The sequence below is a fragment of the Benincasa hispida genome, chromosome 7 (genome assembly GCF_027475165.1).
Source record: "Benincasa hispida cultivar pf3 chromosome 7, pf3_genome.v1.1, whole genome shotgun sequence".
Classification (NCBI taxonomy): Eukaryota; Viridiplantae; Streptophyta; class Magnoliopsida; order Cucurbitales; family Cucurbitaceae; genus Benincasa; species Benincasa hispida.
Window position 1 is genome coordinate 22526922 of NC_143484.1, and position 19848 is coordinate 22546769.

Consider the following 19848-nt stretch of genomic DNA (forward strand, 5'->3'; position numbering starts at 1 on the left):
AGACACAGATAGATATTGATAGACTACTATCACCTGTCACTGATAGACACTAATAGATGTCTATCAATGTCTATTGCTGATAGACTATGACATTTTGCTATTTTTTAAAATATTTTTAGTCGTTTGGAACTTAAAACAATTTCCCTTACATTTAATCATATCTCATACAATTAATACACATTCCATTATTAAATTTGAACATTTTAAATTCTTCCAAAAATGGTAAATCCTTGCATTTACCCGTTAATGAGCTAGTAGAGGGACCCAATAGATCTATAGATTATAAGCTCTAATTATTTGAGATTAATTAATTAAATTCCTTAATTAATAATCGACATTAATAAATTTTGGGTCACCCCACTGAAGATCCATAGTTTCAGTCTTCGCATTGCAGAATATTTATGTGTCCATGGATATAATCATTACCAGTGAGTCAATCATTCACCAATCATTCGTAATTACAGGTAGGTCAAATTTCTGTCATTGCCTCTTGCTCCTTAAGTCCCAATGATCCTCTAATAAACAGATTGTTTATAGTCCAATTATAAACAAAATCTCTCTCAGGCCAATGAGAGGGAGGGGCTCCACTATTCAAGACTCGGAGTCAGAACGTAAGAGAACAACCCATATACTTAATCTAAAGTCAGGAAGGAGTAAATTCTATCTTGCGGAGCGATGTTCCCAACTTTCCTCCCAATTATGTTCGCAAATGAAAGGAATTGAATCTTTATGGAAGTCTCTGATCCCTTTTTTTTATTTCTTGAAATAATTAAAAATATAAAAATAAAGAAAAGGTTAAGCATCATACTTTTACTAATTCATAATTTTAGAAAAAAACTTCTCCTTGAATCGATAGTCATCTATTTAAAGTCTTCCTTTTCCCCAAAATCTTCCTTGTTGTGACTTTGGCTTGAATCTAGCTTATGGGAACCACTTCTAAAAGATGAAAGGGAATAAGGAAGAATAATTTTTAGAGAACCTTGTTTAAAAATTGGGAGAATTTTCTAGAGAGAGAAATTTCTACAGAATGACTAGAGATTATTTTGAAGAGTGTAGAGTGTCAGTTTCATGAGGGTTCCTTAGGGCCCTAATTGTAGGTCTCTATTGAGTCACTTCTATTCGTATTATGAGAATCCCTTTGTAGATATTTTTAATTAAATATTTATATCTAAAAAAATCTTTCATATGATATCTCATATTCAAAAATTTAAAATATTTAAATATTGATCTTCTGCAGATTTACTTTAATTTGAATCTCATTCAAATTAATTAGTTATTTATTTGAATCATATTCAAATAAATTAACACTTCCATCATCTATTTCATGTGAATCTTATTCAAATTAAATAATTTATTTATATTTATGGATTTCATCCAAATAAATAATTAATTATTTCAATCATATTCAAATAAATCAATTCCCCATATTACCAAGTTTTAGTATGAATCTCATTCAAATAAACTTTATCATAAATCATGCAATTAATTACATCCAATACAACTAATATTTTTCCTCATAAAATTTGAACATTTCAATTTTTCTTTCAACATATTTGATCCTTGTCAGTCTGTGGTGAGCTAGCAAAAGGACCTTATGAACCTACAGATTATAAGCTTCAATGATCCAAGATTAATTAATTAATCTATTTAATTAAATTAACCTTCATTCATTAACTACAAGGCAAACGAATATAGACCCATAGTTGAACTCTTATGCACTATAGATCAAGTTATGTTCATGGATATAATCAATATAAGCAAGTTGATCCTTAACGAGCAGTTATATATTCATTCTCCATGGTTGGGTCAACAATACATTCTTGTTTGATGCTCCACCAAACTATAGCCCCTCCGTTAAGATTGAGCATTGATCTTGATGTGTATTTCTTAAAATCCCTATCAGTCTAAAAATCAGAGCAAATGTATCCTGTAATGATCAAATCTTAGCTTCATACACAAGCATATAGTCCCTCGTTCTCTTAAGGTACTTGAATATTGTCTTAACTACAGTCTAGTTATGAAATCCTGGATTGAATTGATATCTATTGACAATCCCAACTACATAGCATACCAACCTTGTACACAACATGGCATACATGAGGCTACCTATAACTTATGCATAGGAATTTCATCTCATATCCTCAAATTCTTGAAGTCTCTTAGGTCGTTATTCATTAGACAACATAATTTCATGCTTGAAAGGGAGTAAAAACCCTTGGAATTTTGCATTGAACATCTGATAAGTATTTTATCAATATACGACACCTGAGCCAAGGATAGAGTTTTATTCTTACAAGCCGTAGAAATTTGGATTCCAATAACAAACTGTGTTTCACTCAAATCATTCATTTCGAATTGAGTAGCCAACCAATCCTTTATGTCAAATAGAAAGCCTACATCATTCCTAATGAGTAGGATATCATTTACGTACAACACTAGGAAAGCTACTGAATATTAATGATTCTATTCTATACACAAGGTTCATCCTGTTGGGATTGATGCCCTAAATCTCGTAGGGTCCTATAGTTTGTAAATATTTTTTACAAACTCATTGTTTATTTAATAAACTATATGATATTTTTACTCGTTTTTTTTCTTACATTAAACACAAACCAATAAACTAACATCCAAGAATATCTTATAGCTCAAACATATATGTAGAGACATATGGGTGGATCATGTTTAAGTGATAACCTAAAAGGTCTGTAGTAGATGGATACGGTTGGGTACTTTCTCCTGGTGACACTATGAGTATGACCCGCTTTGTAGATGTTATAATTGTTGTAAACTGCTACAAATGATTTAATCCTGATCATTCATGTATCTTAGATGAGTGGGGATATTCTATACAGAGGAGTTTGTATAAGATCGGACCACAAAATGTCTAGTCTCATTATATAACGTCGTTCATAATAGAGACTTACATTTCACCAGGATGACCATGGGTAACATGACCTGAATCCTGATTGAGTTGCTGCCTATAAGGGCGGTCCTTTGATTTATATGAGTGAGAGTGGTTAGATCGATGACTCAATAAGCCTACTATTTTGGGGTGTTCGTCTGAAGGGGAGCTGGGAACGCAACTATATGGAATTTACTTCTTTCCTGAGGTCGAGGTAAGTAGATAAATTGCTCCCTTAAGAACTGGTTCCAGACTTAAACAATGTGGCGCCACACCATCTCCTGGCCCGATAGGGGTTTAGTCATAGTTGAACTATGATTTATTATTCATTAAAGGAATCAGTGCTACTTAAGGAGTTAGATGTAACTATAGGGGCAAAACGGTAATTTTGGCCCAACTGTACTTATGAGTAATTTGTGAAGGGTCATCGTACTATTGATTGATTGTATCCAATGGACACAAAAATATATCTGTAATGTGAATAGTGCAACTGTCGGTCTTTAATAGAGTCCCAATAGTTAACGGATGGTGAATAATTTAACCAAAGAGTTTGATTAATTATTCATGTACCATTGGAGTTTCATGCTATAGGTCCATGAGGTCCCCTTGGTAGCTCAATATGATTAAATGAGAATCAATTTTTGGATTAATTTGAATTTTTCAAATTAAATGAGAGATTTAATTATATATGATATATTAAGTTATTTTAATTATATGTGATATAATTAAGTTATATTTGATATATTTGCGAGAGGAAATAAATGTTTGAATATGTTTCAAATATTAATTATATGAATTGGATTCATATTTGTTAAATTTATTATAAATGTGATTTGCATTAAATGCCATATGTGGGAGAAAAGATCCTATAGATTATATTGTATATGATACAATATTAAAAGCATAGGTTATATGTTATATTTGATATAACATATAGTTTAACATATATATATATATATATCATATGATTAATTTGTTGTCATATTTAAATATATATTAAATTATTTTTTTAATAAAATATTTTTATTAAAAATTGATTTAATTAATTAATTGAGGGAGTTTTTTTCACGTGGGTGGTTGATAATTTATTTTGTTATATTGGGAGAAAAACTCTTTTGGGAATGTGATCATCCTGCAAGAAAAAAAAAGATTACAGAGAAAAACAGTTCTATCTGTGTGTGAACTCTAGAGAATTTTTCTTCCCTTTCTCTCCTCTCACAATCATATTTCTTTCTTTCCAAAATAGTTAGAGCCCTACCACTCTTGGGTTCTCTGCCTGAGGATACTGAGGTCTCCCTCATGGTAGTGTCCATTACTGATAGAGGAATTCTTGAATACAAATCTACAAATGTAAGGGTTTATGAAACCCTATGTATTTTGTTTCTAGAAGCATGCTGAATTAAATTTGTAAATGCATAATTTCTTATTTGTTTATGTAAAAATTTGATTTTGTAAAAAAATGGGAATTGGGATGACCCACTTCCGCTCAAAGTTTCCTTCAATGGATCCTACACTTTGTATCAGAGCGCGGTTTAAAGATTCAAATTCCATTTTTTTTTGTTAAATTTATTTTTACAATAATGGTGGGATTGCGCTCTTCATTCTGTTTGAAATTCATTGGCTTTTGATGAATGTGGTTTTATGTTGATGAATTTTTTCGGCATAGGGCTCAGCTCATGGGTTTATTGTTCATTTTTGTTATTTAAAAGCCCTTCTTTTGGTCATTTTTCTGAGCAATTGAATCTGTAATTTTAGTCATTGAGTTGTTTGTGGCCTCTTCGAAGCGAATCTAGAGTTTTCGGGGTTTTTTTGCTTTTTCTCGATCGTGTTCGTTGGTGTCCAAAAGCGCAATGTTATGACATTGTGCCCTAGTGTTGCAACGCTGTGAGGAAGAACAATGTTGTGTTCTTTCCGTAGTGTTACAACGCTATGCGCAACATTGCAATGTCACGATGCGAAAAGAACCAACTGGTTCTGGTTCTGTTTGGTTCGCAGTTCATCTTAGTCGGTCGTGGTTCAGTCTTTTTGGGTGGTTATGATTTAGTTCGGTGGCTGCTTTGTTGGGTTCCAGCGGTTCAAGGCTCGATTCGCTTGTATTTGAACCGGTTGACTCTTATTCTTGTAATAAGTTAGTTTTTTAATTCCTTTTAGAGTCCTATTCCGGTCCACAAACTTTTATTTTTTTATATACATGTGATGTATGTTTTTTATTAACTTATAAGCCATATTATATGTCATATAGTTTTAAACATCTCACCATAGGTTATGTATTTATAGTATATTCATACATCATTTTATATTATAAGTGTTCTAATATATGTATATGCATGAATTAATTTATTTAGCATGCCCATCAATCATATAGTATAATTGTTATAGTATATGTATGTATGCATTTATAGCATATCCATGCATCATTTATATTATAATTGTTATAATATATGGTTGAATGAGTGTATGAATATATGCTATATTATGATTCATTACCTTGTTATATAATTGTTATATATATGTTAGTAATTAATTGAAATTGCGCATTACACTACCTTAAGTTAAATTATAAATTCTATGATTAACTAAAGTATGTCAAGCATGCAATGTTTGTTTTAATTGTTTCATTTACTTATAATTGTTATAACTAAATGAGATTAGAATTAAAATCAATAATAAAGAGTTGCATGCAAACCTTAGGTTAAAATCATTTTTTAAAAATGTTTTAAAATATGATTGAGATAGACCTAAGATAACATTTCTAATAAGATTAGAAATCTTAGTTTAATCTTTTAATCGGTTTAATAGGATTAAATTGAGTTTTAATAAAAGATTAAATATGTAACAATTATATCTATAAAGGACCTTTTGTCTAAAGAGGTTCTGTCTAGGCTAGGTACTTAAGTTGATGGAAACATCGAACTCCTACCTAGGATCCTACCTGGAAATGTGAATTGGATAGATTGATTACATGCATGCAAGTTTGATTAAAGTCTGTTAAAGAGTTCAATAAGACTTCAATCAAAATTGTTTAATCATCAAAGACAAGAATTGTTTTTTAGCAAATTAAGCATGCACTTAGATAAAATAAGTAGCTTAGTTTTTCATAAGTTAATTAATCCTAGGCAAAACACACAGTGGGAGGAAAATGTTGTATATGATACTTCATTTTATCCTCTACGTGTTTCTCCCTGTAAATTCACACCTTGAGATCTACACTCGGCCTCAAGGCACTATGGGTGTCCTCTTATGGGTGGCATTTGGGTAGATCAATATCAAGATGAATGGAGAGAGTGTTTATAGTAAGTGGGAGCAAGACGTGTAACAGCACATTCCTTGGCCTCTCTCATTAGGTTGAAATAAAGTTTCATGCATCACCTCGTGGCATCGTGGGTGTCCCCTTAAAGGATGGCAGTATTTCATGGCGCTTTATTCAATCTCCATAAATCGATAGGGTTGCTTTAGTTTCATCTATAAATCAGTTTTTCCCTATGGTTGACTCATTGGGGCAGAACTCTAGAACCTAAAATGAGAGGTTACACTTACAAGAATTGTTAAGCATGTTAACAAATTCTGGACTGAACAATGGTGACTATTAGTCACAGTAACAAGATGTTGTTTCTGTCTAATGGTCGAGAATGTCTCATTTCAGTGAAAGGACACCTGATCACCCTATGGTGACTTTTGTCCTGTATCACTGAAACATCTTTGCAAAATTAGATATCACTTAGCGTACATTATAATTTTACTAAAATTGATTGGTTGTATGATTGATTTAATGCAAAGTAAACTAATTGTAAATAGTTTTTTCATTTTTGGAAATTATTTTATTATGGCTACTGCTACATTAAATTTGCTTTCTGCAGATAAATTAACAGTGAAAATTAAACTAGTTGGAAAAACACGATCAACACAATACTGATCATCGATGATCTTCGTTTTGTCTTCGTGGAGGATTGTCCTCCCATTCTAGCTCGTAATGCTCCTCGAAATGTTCGAGAAGCTTATGAGCGTTGGACACGGGCAAACGATAAGGCCTGAGCGTATATCTTGGCAAGTCTTAATGAAGTCTTGGCCAAGAAGCACGAGTCCATGCTCACAGCTCGTGAAATCATGGAGTCCCTGAGGGGAATGTTTAGACAATCGTCCGCACAACTCAGGCATGATGCTCTGAAACACATCTTCAATGTCCTTATGCAAGAAGAGGCGTCTGTTCGAGAACATGTTCTCAACATGATGGTCCACTTCAAGTGGTGAAGATGAATGGGTCAAGCATCGATGAAGCCAGTCAGGTTAGCTTCATTTTTTAATTTTTACCTGAAAGATTCCTACATTTCTATAGCAATGCTGTTTTGAATAGGATTGACAACTACCTGACCACTCTGCTCAATGAGCTATAAAACTTTTAATCCTTGATTAAAAGCAAGGAATAGAAGGGTAAAGCAAATGTTGCTTCATCTTCTAAAAATTTCCACAGAGGTTCGATCTCTAAGACTAAGTTTGTACTTTCTTCCTTTGGCACCAAAAAGTGGAAGAAGAAAAAGGGTGGAAAGGAGAAAGCTAACCCTGTAGTTGCTGCTTAAAGGGACAGAAAATCGACCAAGGCTGCAAAGGGAATTTGTTTCCATTACAACCAAGATGGGTTTTGGAAAAGAAGCTGCCTCAAATACTTGGCAGAAAAGAAAAAGGACAAGTAAGGTAAATCTGATTTACTTGTTTTGGAAACTTGCTTAATAGAGAATGATGATTCTACCTTGATTATAGATTCTGGGGCCACTAACCACGTTTGTTCTTCAATTCAGGGAATTAGTTCCTGGCAGTAACTAGATGCTAGTGAGATGATGATGCGGGTTGGAACTGGGCATGTCGTCTTAACTGTGGTAGTGGGAGGTCTCCAGTTGACTTTATAGAACAAATTTCTTATTTTAGAGAATGTATTTATAGTTCTTGATTGAAAAAGGAACCTAGTTTCTATAAATTATTTGATTGAATAATGTTATAATATCAACTTTCTTTTGAATAGAGTATTTATTTCTAAGAATGGTATTGATATTTGTTCTACAAAAATCGAAAACAATCTTTATGTGTTAAGACCATTAGCAACTAATGCCATTCTTTGGCATCTAAGACTAGGACACATCAATCTCAATAGGATTGAGACATTGGTGAAGAATGGAGTTCTATATGAGTTAGAGGAAAATTCTTTACCCATGTGTGAGAAGCCTTGAAGGAAAAGTGAGCAAAAGACCTTTTACTGGAAAAGGTCACGGGGCCAAAGAAACTCTTGAGCTAATACATTCAGACCTCTGTGGTCCGATGAATTTCAAAGCAAGGGGAGATTATGAATCATCACCTTTACTGATGATATTCAAGATATGGCTAAGTTTATTTAAAGCAATATAAGTCTGAATCTTTTGATAAGTTCAAAGAATTCAAGGCTAAAGTTAAAAATACATTAAATATAATGATTAAAATATTTTGATCTAATCAAGGTAGAGAGTTTATGGATTTACCATTTCAGAACTATTTGATAGAGCATGGAATAGTATCCCAACTCCCAGCACCTAGTACACCACAGCAAAATGATGCATCAGAAAGGAGAAATCGAACCCTGTTGGACATGGTTCGGTCTATGATGAGTTATGTCTTTTTACCTGACTCGTTTTGAGGTTATGAAGTAGAGACTGCAACATACATCCTGAATTATGTTCCATCCACGAGCGTTGCTAGAACACTTTTGGAGTTATGGAATGGTCGTAATGCTAGTTTATGCCATTTCAGAGTCTGGGGTTGCCCAACACACGTACTAGAGGCTAATCCTAAGAAATTGGAACCACGTTCAAAACTGTGCCTATTTGTAGGTTATCTCAAAGGAACGAGAGGAGGTTACTTCTTCGATCCTAAAGAAAAAAAGTGTTTGTATCAACAAATGCTACTTTTCTTGAAGAATGTCACAAAAGGAAGCACAAGCCTTAAAGTAAAACTGTGTTGAATGAAATTTCTAAAGAAACTACTAAATCTTCAACAAGGGTTGCTGAATAACCTAGTACCTCAACAAGAGTTGTTGAAGTAGGATCATCTAATAGGTCAAATCCACCTCAAGTGTTGAGGGATCCTCGATGTAGTGGGAGGGTTGTGAACCCACCTATTCTCTATATGGGTTTAACATAAATTCTGACTATGATAGTTGAAGGTGAAGTTAAAGATTCATTATCTTACAAGAAGGAAATGAAGGATGTTTACAAAAATGAATGGATCAAGGCGTTAGATCTCGAAATGGAGTCTATGTACTTCAATTCCGTATGAGATCTTATAGATTGACCTAATAGGATTAAACTTATAGGTTGTAAATGAATCTACAAGAGGAAACAGGGTGTTGATGGGAAGGTGCAAATGTTTAAAGCTAGATTAGTGGCAAAGGATTATACCCAGGTTGAGGGAATTGACTGTGAGGAGACTTTCTCACTAGTTGCCATGCTTAAATCTATCATAATACTCCTGTACATTTCCTCATATTATGACTACGAGATTTGGTAGATGGACGTCAAGATTGCCTTTTTTTAATGGCAATCTTGAGGAGACAATTTACATGGAGCAGCCTGAGGGATTCATAACCCAAGGTCAAGAGCAAAAGGTTTGCAAGCTTAATCGGTTCATTTGTGGACTGAAGCAAGCTTCTCGATCCGGGAACATAAGGGTTGATACTGTAATGAAATCTTATGACTTTGATCAAAACGTTGATGAGCATTGTGTATATAAGAAGTTCATCAACAATTCAATAGATTTTCTAATATTATACGTAGATTATATCTTACTCATTAAGAATGATGTAGGTTTACTGATTGAGGTTAAGAAATGGCTAGCGACCCAATTCCAATGAACGATTTAGAAGAGGCTCAGTTTGTTCTGGGTATACAAATATTTAGAGATCGAATGAACAAAATACTAGCTCTGTCTAAGGAACAATGTCCTAAGACACCTTAAGAAGTTGAAGAAATGAGACGAATCCTATATGCATCGGCTGTTGGCAGCCTGATGTATGCGATGTTATGTATTAGACTTAAAATTTGCTATGCAATGGGGATAGTCAGTAGATATCAGTCTAATCTAAGATTAGATTACTAGACAGTCGTTAAAAACATCCTCAAGTATCTATGGAGAAAGAGGATCTACATGCTCGTGTATGGTTCTAAGGATTTGATCCTTACGGGATACACAGATTCTGATTTTCAAACTGATGAGGATTAATCCACATCAGGATTAATGTTCACTTTTAATGGAGGGGCAGCAGTCTGGAGAAGCACAAAGCAAGGGTGCATTGTTGACTCCACTATGGATGTTGAATATGTAGCGGCTTGTAAAACTGCTAAGGAAGCTATTTGGCTCAGGAAATTCTTGACTAATCTGGAAGTCGTTCCACACATGTCAAAGCCCATCACACTTTATTCTGATAATAGTGGTGTTGTGGCTAATTCCCGAGAGCCTAGGAGTCACAAGTGCGGGAAGCATATAGAGCGAAAATATCATCTCATCCAAGAGATTGTACCTCGAGGGGATGTGATCGTCACGCAGATAGCTCAATAGGATTAAATGAGAATCAGTTTTTGGATTAATTTCAATTATTCAAATTAAATGAGGCATTTAATTATATATGATATAATTAAGTTATTTTAATTATATGTGATATAATTATTATACATTTGATACATTTGTGAGATTAAATAAACCACTCCCTCCCCTTTTTTTCACTCCACCCACATAAGTGGGTGGTTAAAAATTTATTTTGTTATATTGGGAGAGACTCTTCCGGAAAATGTTATCATCCTCCAAGAAAAAAAGATGATCTCTAGAGAATTTTTCTTCCCTTCCTTTCCTCTCACAATTCTATCCCTCTCTTTCCAAAATAGTCAGAGCCCCACCACTCTTGGGTTCTGTACCTGAGGATACCAAGGTCTACGTCCTGTAGTGCCATTACGTATCGAGGGATTCTTGAATACAGATCTACAAAGGTAAGGGTTTCTGAAACCCTATGTATTTTGTTTCTAAAAGCATGCTGAATTAATTTTGTAAATGAATAATTTATTGTTTTGTTTCTGTAAAAAATTGATTATGTAAAAATTTGGGAATTGGGACGACCCGCTTCCGCTCAAAGTTTTCTTCAACGGATCCTCCACATCCATGTTCAAATCAAATCCATATTATTTGTGCAGTATTAAATCATATATTCCATGATCTAGATGCAAGTTTTAGTCCATAAGTCGACCAAGCTTGCAAAGTTTTTGCTCTTGACCTTGTTTAATGAATCTTTTTTGTTGTTTCATGTAGATACTCTCTTCAAAATTACCATTAAAAAGGCCATCTTGAAATCCATTTGCCATATCTCATAATTATAATAAATGGCAATGAACAGAAGTATTCAGATAGATTTTATCATGGCAACATATGAGAAAGTTTCATCATAATTCACTCCCTCCTCCTAGGCATAATCCTTTCCCACTAATCTAGCCTTAAATGGCTATACCTTCTCATCTACACCTCTTTATCTCTTGTAGATCTATTTGCTATCTATAGGTTTTACCGTATCAGGTTGATCAACATGATCGTAGACAGAATTGAAGTACATGGACTCAATTTATTGATTTATGGCTTTAATCCACTCAACTTTGTCCACATCATATATTGCCTTTTTTATAGGACACTAGATCATGAATGTCATCATCTGGTATGATGACTTGGGCTTCAGTTAAACCCATGTAACGAGCAGGCTTTGTCACAACACTCCCACTATGTCGACACACTCTCAACTCTTGAGATGGATGTGTTTGACTCAATGTGCTAATATCAACAATTCTTGTTAATATACTAGCATTATCAACGACTCTTGTTGACATTTTAGATGTTTTACTGGAAAGCTCATTTGATATAATCCTACTGTATGGTTTTTTATCCTTTATGTGGTTTTCCTCCAAGAAAGTAGCATTTGTTGACACAAATATGTTATTCTCTTTAGAATCATAGAAAAGACCATCTTTTGTCTATTTGGGATAACCTACAAATAGTGATACTGTTGAACGATATTTCAACTTCATTGGATTTGAGTTCAACTGAGTGATGCAAGCGACTATGTGATGGGTACGAAGTTAGTCTAGTGCATGGACAAAATTCTACATCCTATCGCTTATGCAAGCAAAATTCTCAAAAGAGCTCAAGGAGTTGCTTGCAGTATTTTCTGCTGTGGAGAAATTCAGACCTTATTTTTTAGGGTCAAAGGTAACTATTCACATGGATCACTCAACAATCAAATACCTTATGAAAAAAAGATGCCAAACCATGATGGATTAGATAGGTTTTGCTTTTACAAGAATTCGATTATGAGATAATTGATCACAAAGGATCAAAAAAAAAAGTTGTGGATCATCTGTCGTGACTTGAAAATAATGAAACCGATCGCAAATATCTTGGAGTGAATGTTGTCTTGCCCGATGAATCATTACTAAAGATAGATGAATACCTGCTCTAGTATGCAAACATTGTTAACTTTCTAGTTTGCAAATAGTTCCCAGGGGACTATACATCGCAGCAACAAAAGAAACTTATGCATAACTATAAGTTCTATTATTGGGATGAACCACATCCATACAAAAGAGGTCTGGATCATATTTTAAGAAAATGCGTTCCTGAGACATTTTTTCAACGCATTCTATATCAATGTCATGAGTAGCCATATGGTGATCACTTTGGAAGCCAACAAACGGCAGCAAAAGTACTGTAAAGTGGGTACTACTGGCCTACATTGTTCAAGGATGCCCGAGAATATGTCATGAAATGCGATAGGTGCCAACGCATAGGGAACATTTCTAAAAAGAATGAGATGCTGCAGAATGTCATTCTAGAAGTTGAGCTATTTGATGTATGGGGAATTGATTTCATGGGCCCATTCCTGCCCTCCAATGGCCATAGCTACATTCTGGTAGCTGTCGATTATGTATCAAAATTGGTTAAAGCAATTTCCTATATTGCAAATGATGCAGCAATAATTTTGAAAGTCTTGCAAAAGAATATCTTTACCGCTTCGGCACGCCGTGTGCTATCACAAGAAATGAAGGAACTCACTTCATCAATCGCCTTATTAGTAAGCTTCTGGTCAAGTATAACGTTCATCATAAGATAGCTACAGCTTACAATCCTCAAACGAATGGTCAAGCTAAGGTGTCTAATAGAGAAATCAAGTCAATACTCAAGAAGGTTGTTAACTCAATGCATAAGGATTGGGCACAAAAGCTAAATGGGGCGTTATGGGCATATCACATCGCATATAAAACACCCATCAGGATGTCCCTTTATGTGATTGTCTTTAGAAAAGCATGCAATTTACCTCTAGAGCTTGAGCATAAAGCATTTTGGGCAACAAAGAAGCCCAATTTCAACATGGAAGCCTTGGGTGAAGCGAGAAAATTGCAGTTACTGGAATTGGATGAATAAAGATTACAAGCTTATAAGTGCACCAAAATCTTTAAGGAGCGCATAAAGCATTGGCACGACCAACACATCAGTAAGAGAACTTTTGAAATTGGCGAAAAGGTTTTACGATTCAACTACGGTTGCATTTATTTCCAACAAAGTTGAAATAATGATGGTCGGGACCTTTGATTATAAAAGAAATCAACCTTCATGGAGCGGTAAAACTAGCGCATGAAGATAGAACCAATGCATTTAAGGTTAATGGCCAAAGAACCAAACCATACTTCGGAGGCAATTTTGATCATGAAAATACCTCTATAGATTTGGGAAATCCTGAGTAACAAAGTTTAAGGAGTCCCTGAATTAACAAACGATGACATCTTTTGCGAGAATGCATCATGTCCTTTTTATGTTTTTCTTTCATTTCACTTAATGTACTATTTTTCTTTCATTTCATTTAACTTCTTTTTGAACATTTGGCTGCTTAGTAAGATTGGACAAATTTTGGGGGATGAGGGTTTAGATGCAATGAGTGTTGTGATGAGTTTGTGGGTGCATGGGGATTATAACCTAACGCATCCCTATCAAACTCATCGTAAGAGAGAGAACCACAAATATCAACTGACCGGTAGGATAATAAAAGGACACGCCGCCTAACATCTTTTGAAAGAACGAACCCTAGCTTTCCGGTAAAAAACTTTTTTGTCCAACCCTAATTTCTCTAACCACAATCATTCATCCCTTTTCAAATTGCTCACCAAGAAATTCCTTCTTCTGTCCATGCTGTCACCTCATCCTCTTCTTACAAGGTAGTTGCCCCTTCAACTAGCCTTTAACCCATTACCTTCCTGGTTGCCACCACGTCGATTTATGCACCAGCACTCACTGTGGTGTCTCCTCCCTCTTCAACCCCAACCTCATCAGACTTAAACTAGCATTATCATGTTCATCATCAACACATGAGTGCATTCAACTGAGAGTGTATAATGCCAGTGCAGCAAAGCGACAAAACAAGCAAGAAGGTTCAAAAATATCCTCAAGAACCTTAAACCGCTCGATTCCCTAGAAGATGAAGGTATAGTAAACCAACTGAGCAAGGTGAAGGTTGGTGTTGAAGTATTACCAACTGAGCAGACCCTGAGGCACTAGCATCTAATGCGCCATTTTTGTTAAGCGTCAAGGAAGGTTCTTTAGGAAGGATGTTTGGCCCATTTGAAGAGAAAAAACCAAAGAAACAAAGCGGCAAGATAGAGACAACAAGCATCGATTTAGGGGATGAAGAATAAGAGTCGTTATGGTGAGAGAATGCAAAGGGGGAAAAAAAAGAAGAGAGGAAGAGGTGATCTTGTCCGCAGATGGTGGAGAACTTCGACAACATGGACAAGAATGTTAGAGAAGGCTTCGAAGAACTAAGGAAGGAAGCCACATTCCTCATCGTAGCAACAGAACTTCATCATGAAATATATGATGAACAAATTGAGCAAGCTGAAGCCTCGTCATAGCCAAAGTCAGATAGTCTCTGGATAATGTGGACCTCACCGCACTTGAATTCGATAAGTAGTGGAGAGAAGAAAATGATGAGGAGAAAAAAGCTAGAAGGGAAAAGGCTAAGCACATAAAGCATAATTTGAAAAAGATTCAAGAGGATAAGAGGCTTTTAAGAGAGGAAGATGAAAAGAAGAAGAAAGTGGGGGAAAAGAAGAGAAAGTCTAGAGGTAGCACCTCAAAAAAGAAAATGGTGTAAAGAAGATTAATGGCAAGGAATGAAGACAAGGGTGAAATACTCATGATGGAAGAAGAGTGAATGCCCATGAAGAGGCCTCTAATACTGACCGAGATGAGATTCTTCCCTGAAAATGCGTCGTTAACCTCCTTCATCACAAACGTAGTAGACGCGTTGGGATTGAGAGATTTCTGTGAGGAAATGAAAATGGTCAAGCCATCAGTAGTGACTGCATTTTATGAAAGGAAGCCACAAGAAGACCGTTACATAGTGGATGTTAGCAAAGCAACAATTGCATTTGGCGTTAAGAAAATAAATCACTTGTAGAATTTGGAGGATATCCCCAATGTTGAAGGAAACATAATTATGGAAGTGCCAACATTCGAAGAATAGAGGGAGGCGTTTAAAGTGGTCGCACTACCATGAACAAAGTGGAACACTTTAGCAAAGGAAGTCAAGACCGCTGCACAGCCTAACGACAGAGGTCAACGTGTAGCTCTACTTTATCAAGAGAAAGCTGCTCTCCACAACGCACGACCACTCAGTATCAAGAGATTGAGTGATGGCTATATACTGCATAATGCGGCCAATCCCAATCAACGTTGGTCGCATTGTTGCAGGTCAAATATAGTCATCATTCTCAAGACCAAGGGGGCAACTGTTCTTCCTATCGCTAATCACACGATTATGTGTTGCATAAGGTTGGTTTGAGGAAGAGAAGGACGTGGAGGTCAGAAGCACGATCACAAGTCAGACCCTCCACTGCCTTTTGAGACTGCCCGCTCAAGTAGAAAGCGAACCCAAGCAACAAACAAAGCAGCAATCCCACCGAACTTAGACGGCTTCTGAACCTTCCCAAAAAAAAAAAAAAGAAAAAGAAAAAGCGAAAGGTGATTATTTCACCAAGAATTAAAGAAAGGGTGATCGCATCGCCTCGAGTTGAGAAGACCTCATCTCTCCAAAGCCAAACCCCATTGCCTCAGCCTAGAATAAACTCTTCTCCACTCTAAGACCACGTTGATCATGGGGAGTCTTCTAGGCTAAGCATCAACCTAAACAAGCACTCGCCATCACTTGAAAAGCCCCTTGCTCTTAAGGACTTCCCTCTTCCCATCACCCCCATTTCAACCAAATTACTTATACCTCCACCCTCCCCTAAGTCCAAAACTAGCCCACCACATACCACTGTTGATGACCAAAGCTTACCAATGATTACAATGGAAATAGGTGGCAGATCAAGCATTGGTGAGGCTAATGGACGCCAAATTGACGAAGGAAGCGAACCTAACACTAATGCCTCAAAAGAAATTGATCCGGATGATGAGTGGTATAGATTCCTTTATGATGACCTTTGAGAACCAATCTTAGGAGGTCTTGATGAGCTGTCGAGGAAACAACACTCATTCGTAACACAAATGAACGATTTGATGTGACAGCAAGAAGAACTCATTAGGAAACAAAACGAGTTGAAGGAATTTTTCCAAAACCAACAGACCATTACACGAGACTTCATTCGATAGCAAACACAAAAGCAACACGAACAGTTCCATTTCATGATCCAATTCTTCTAGGATGTCGTTGCTCGTCTAGTGGTTGAACTGCCTGTCCTTCTGCATCTCCATGCTCCTCTACAATTCCCTGAATTATACACCGACACAAGAGCAAAACAAAAATGATGCAGGAGGAAATTACAATTTGGAGGTGTTTGCTTTCAATTTCTTATATTCACTATCGTCACTTTATGAAATTAAATATATGAATTCTATTTTTTTCCCAATTTTTCCTTGCATTTTCTTTTCGTTTCTATCTTGTTTATATTTCAAATCGCTTAATAATCTTGTTTTGTTGCATTCCAATAAAGACCTCAATGATGATACTATGTGCCAACACAAAGTTTAGTTTCACTAGTGCTAGTATCAAACCTTAGGATTTTTCCTTGGGAAACATTTCTTGAATTTAGTAAGCATGCAAGCTTTACATCACACCTTTTTTGCGATATCTTTCTTAGGCCATTACATAATTCGATTTTCAGAAATTGGATTACTTGACGTTTTTCCAATGTCAAGTAGAGGGTATACTTGATACTAATAAAAGCGTCGTTAATTCGATTGTCAAGTATAATGTCATAACTTGATACTGTAGAAACGTAAAGAGAAATAATTCTTGACACAATTTCCATGTCGAGAAATATAATATACTTGACACTAATGACATGTCAAGTGTATTATTTCTTGACACTTATTATTGTGATTACTCTTGACATTTTTTATTTGTAAAATATACTTTTATCTTGACCTGAAATAATGGTCAAGTAATCTAATTCTTGACACATTTCCAATGTCATCTATGTTTTTTTTTTCCAAATTAAACATTCGAATTTAATTTTCATTTCTCATTTCCTGCATTACATTTGTTCCAATAAGAAATTTCATCCACTAAAATAAATAGTTGCACATATTTCAGGTCTACTATCAATCCAATATATCCAACGTAACAATTCAGAATACTAAAATAAACAATTCCATTCTTCTATTACTCATGTCTATATAAACGATTCCAAAATTTACAAGACCAATCGTACAATAGTATATACTCTATTAACCCACCCCAATATATGATAATTTCAAAATTGTAAGATCAATCTATATGTGCTATGTATTCCAAAAATCAGAAGACTAAAATTCTATCCTCTACCACACATTTCTTTGAAGTATATAACCTATAATGGCTGAACAAAACATTTACACAAAAACAGTTTTCGGCATTCCCATGTAGCAACATACACAAAATTTATAGGAATTCCATCAGATATAGTGACCTAAATATTCAGCCCATTCCATGCGTACTTCATCCAATTCAAGTTGCGAGTACGAGCTCATCGTATCAATCTATAAAACATAGAAAGTGAAATATATATATATATATATTTGTTTTTATTTATTTACTATTTACACTATCTATAATGTTACAATATATATAAGTAGTTTAAAGACATTCTGCATCTGTTATAATATTCTTCTCTTTAGTCACGATTTCTTGCATATATCTCATAAGTAAACATTCGACAGTTCCCACTTGTAAAAGACACTACAATACAAAGCTAATAATTAGTACACATATCATACAGATGCATTAAATAAACATCATTCTATTAATTTTTTCAATGCTCTTATACTTACCTTTACCGTTTTCCAAATTGTGGTTTTTCGAGTCTTTTGCAAAATTTTTTTAGACTGAAAAATGGTCATTGCCCTACATTCGTCAAAGTAATATAATATTCAAAATGACACTAAATAAAATACACAACTAATTAGTATGGAACATGAAGGTTATAGTAAATGATTGTGTTCAGAAGTCATTAATCTACTACAAAGGTTCCGAGCTCTACAAAAATATACTTCGACCCTTTATTTGAATTAATAATGAATGAGTGTAGGTACCTACAATAATAGATCGAACACATTAACATACTACTAATTAATAAAGTGATAATATACCACAAACAAATGATATTTACTTACGCGATATAAGCCACCATTGATAAAGTCTTCACTTTTTGCATGCTACAAAACTCGATCACATGTTTATTCCTAAATAAGATAGAAGAACATGGGACTTATACAATTCACTTTCAAGATTGGTGGTGAAAATTCATCATTGTGATCGTGGAGACAAAGATAAAAAAAATCTAAGAAATGCACTTCAATTCATGAATTTAAATTTCAAAATAAAAGTAATAAAAAAAAAAAGTTAGAACATTGACATCTCGACTAAACCAACTAAGCACAAAAAAAGGTTTGCATGCATAGCAAAAAAAAAATCAATTTTGCAAGTGGTTCGTTACTTTTTTTTCTCTATTTAGCAAAACACCGGTCCAATCCTTACATGAGGTAAATGTCGAAAATATCACTCATCTATTAATATATTAAATAAATGTAAAATTAGAATATTGCAAATTTATGAATATAAGCATATGGTTGTAGTTTAGTGGTAAGAATTCCATGAAATATTTTGCACGTGTTTCCTTATTACATTTATTTAAAAATGTAACTATTGCAACTCCATGAACGCAAGAACGTGTCTATTATTTAGTAGTGCAAAAAAAAAAAAAAAACAATTTTGCAAGTGATTCTTTACTTTTTTTTCTGTTTAACAAAACACCGGTCCAATCCTGATATGAGCTAAATGTCCAAAATATCATCCATCTATTGATATATTAAACAAATGTAAAATTAGAATATTGTAAATTTATGAATATAAGTATGTGGTTGTAGTTTAGTGGTAAGAATTCCACGTTGTGGCCGAGGAGACCTGGGCTCGAATCCCAGCAACCACAAGTATTTTGCAAGTCATTTCTTACTCTTTTTTTTTTTTTGTCCAAAATACCTTCAGTCTATTAATATATATTAAATACTTTTAAAGCTAACATATGATTGTTGCAAATTCATGAACACAAGAATATGGTTGTAGTTTAGTGTGAGAATCCAATTTGTGGCTGAGAAGACATGAATAAAAAAGAATCGAAGAATTGAACTTCATTGTAAGAATTTAATTTTTAAAATAAAATTTTTGAAAAATAAGGAAAGGAAAAATAAACACCAGGATTACATAGAAAACTCTAAGTTAGGGAGAATACCACGATAGAAGAATTTTATTAATTTTTGTCACACTACAAAACATCCCAGACTCAGATATAAATAGATCTGGCAGAAACTTAAAAATAGTAGGGAATACAAATGCTGCCATTGTCCAATTTCTTTTTAATAAAGTG

General features: G+C 34.5%; 1 non-coding gene across 1 annotated transcript; it reads left to right on the forward strand.

Moving 5' to 3' along the window:
• The first annotated feature begins 19341 nt into the window (after positions 1-19341).
• Positions 19342-19413, forward strand: TRNAH-GUG (transfer RNA histidin (anticodon GUG)). Its single transcript has one exon. It is a non-coding gene; the product is annotated as a tRNA-His (tRNA).
• Positions 19414-19848: the final 435 nt, after the last annotated feature.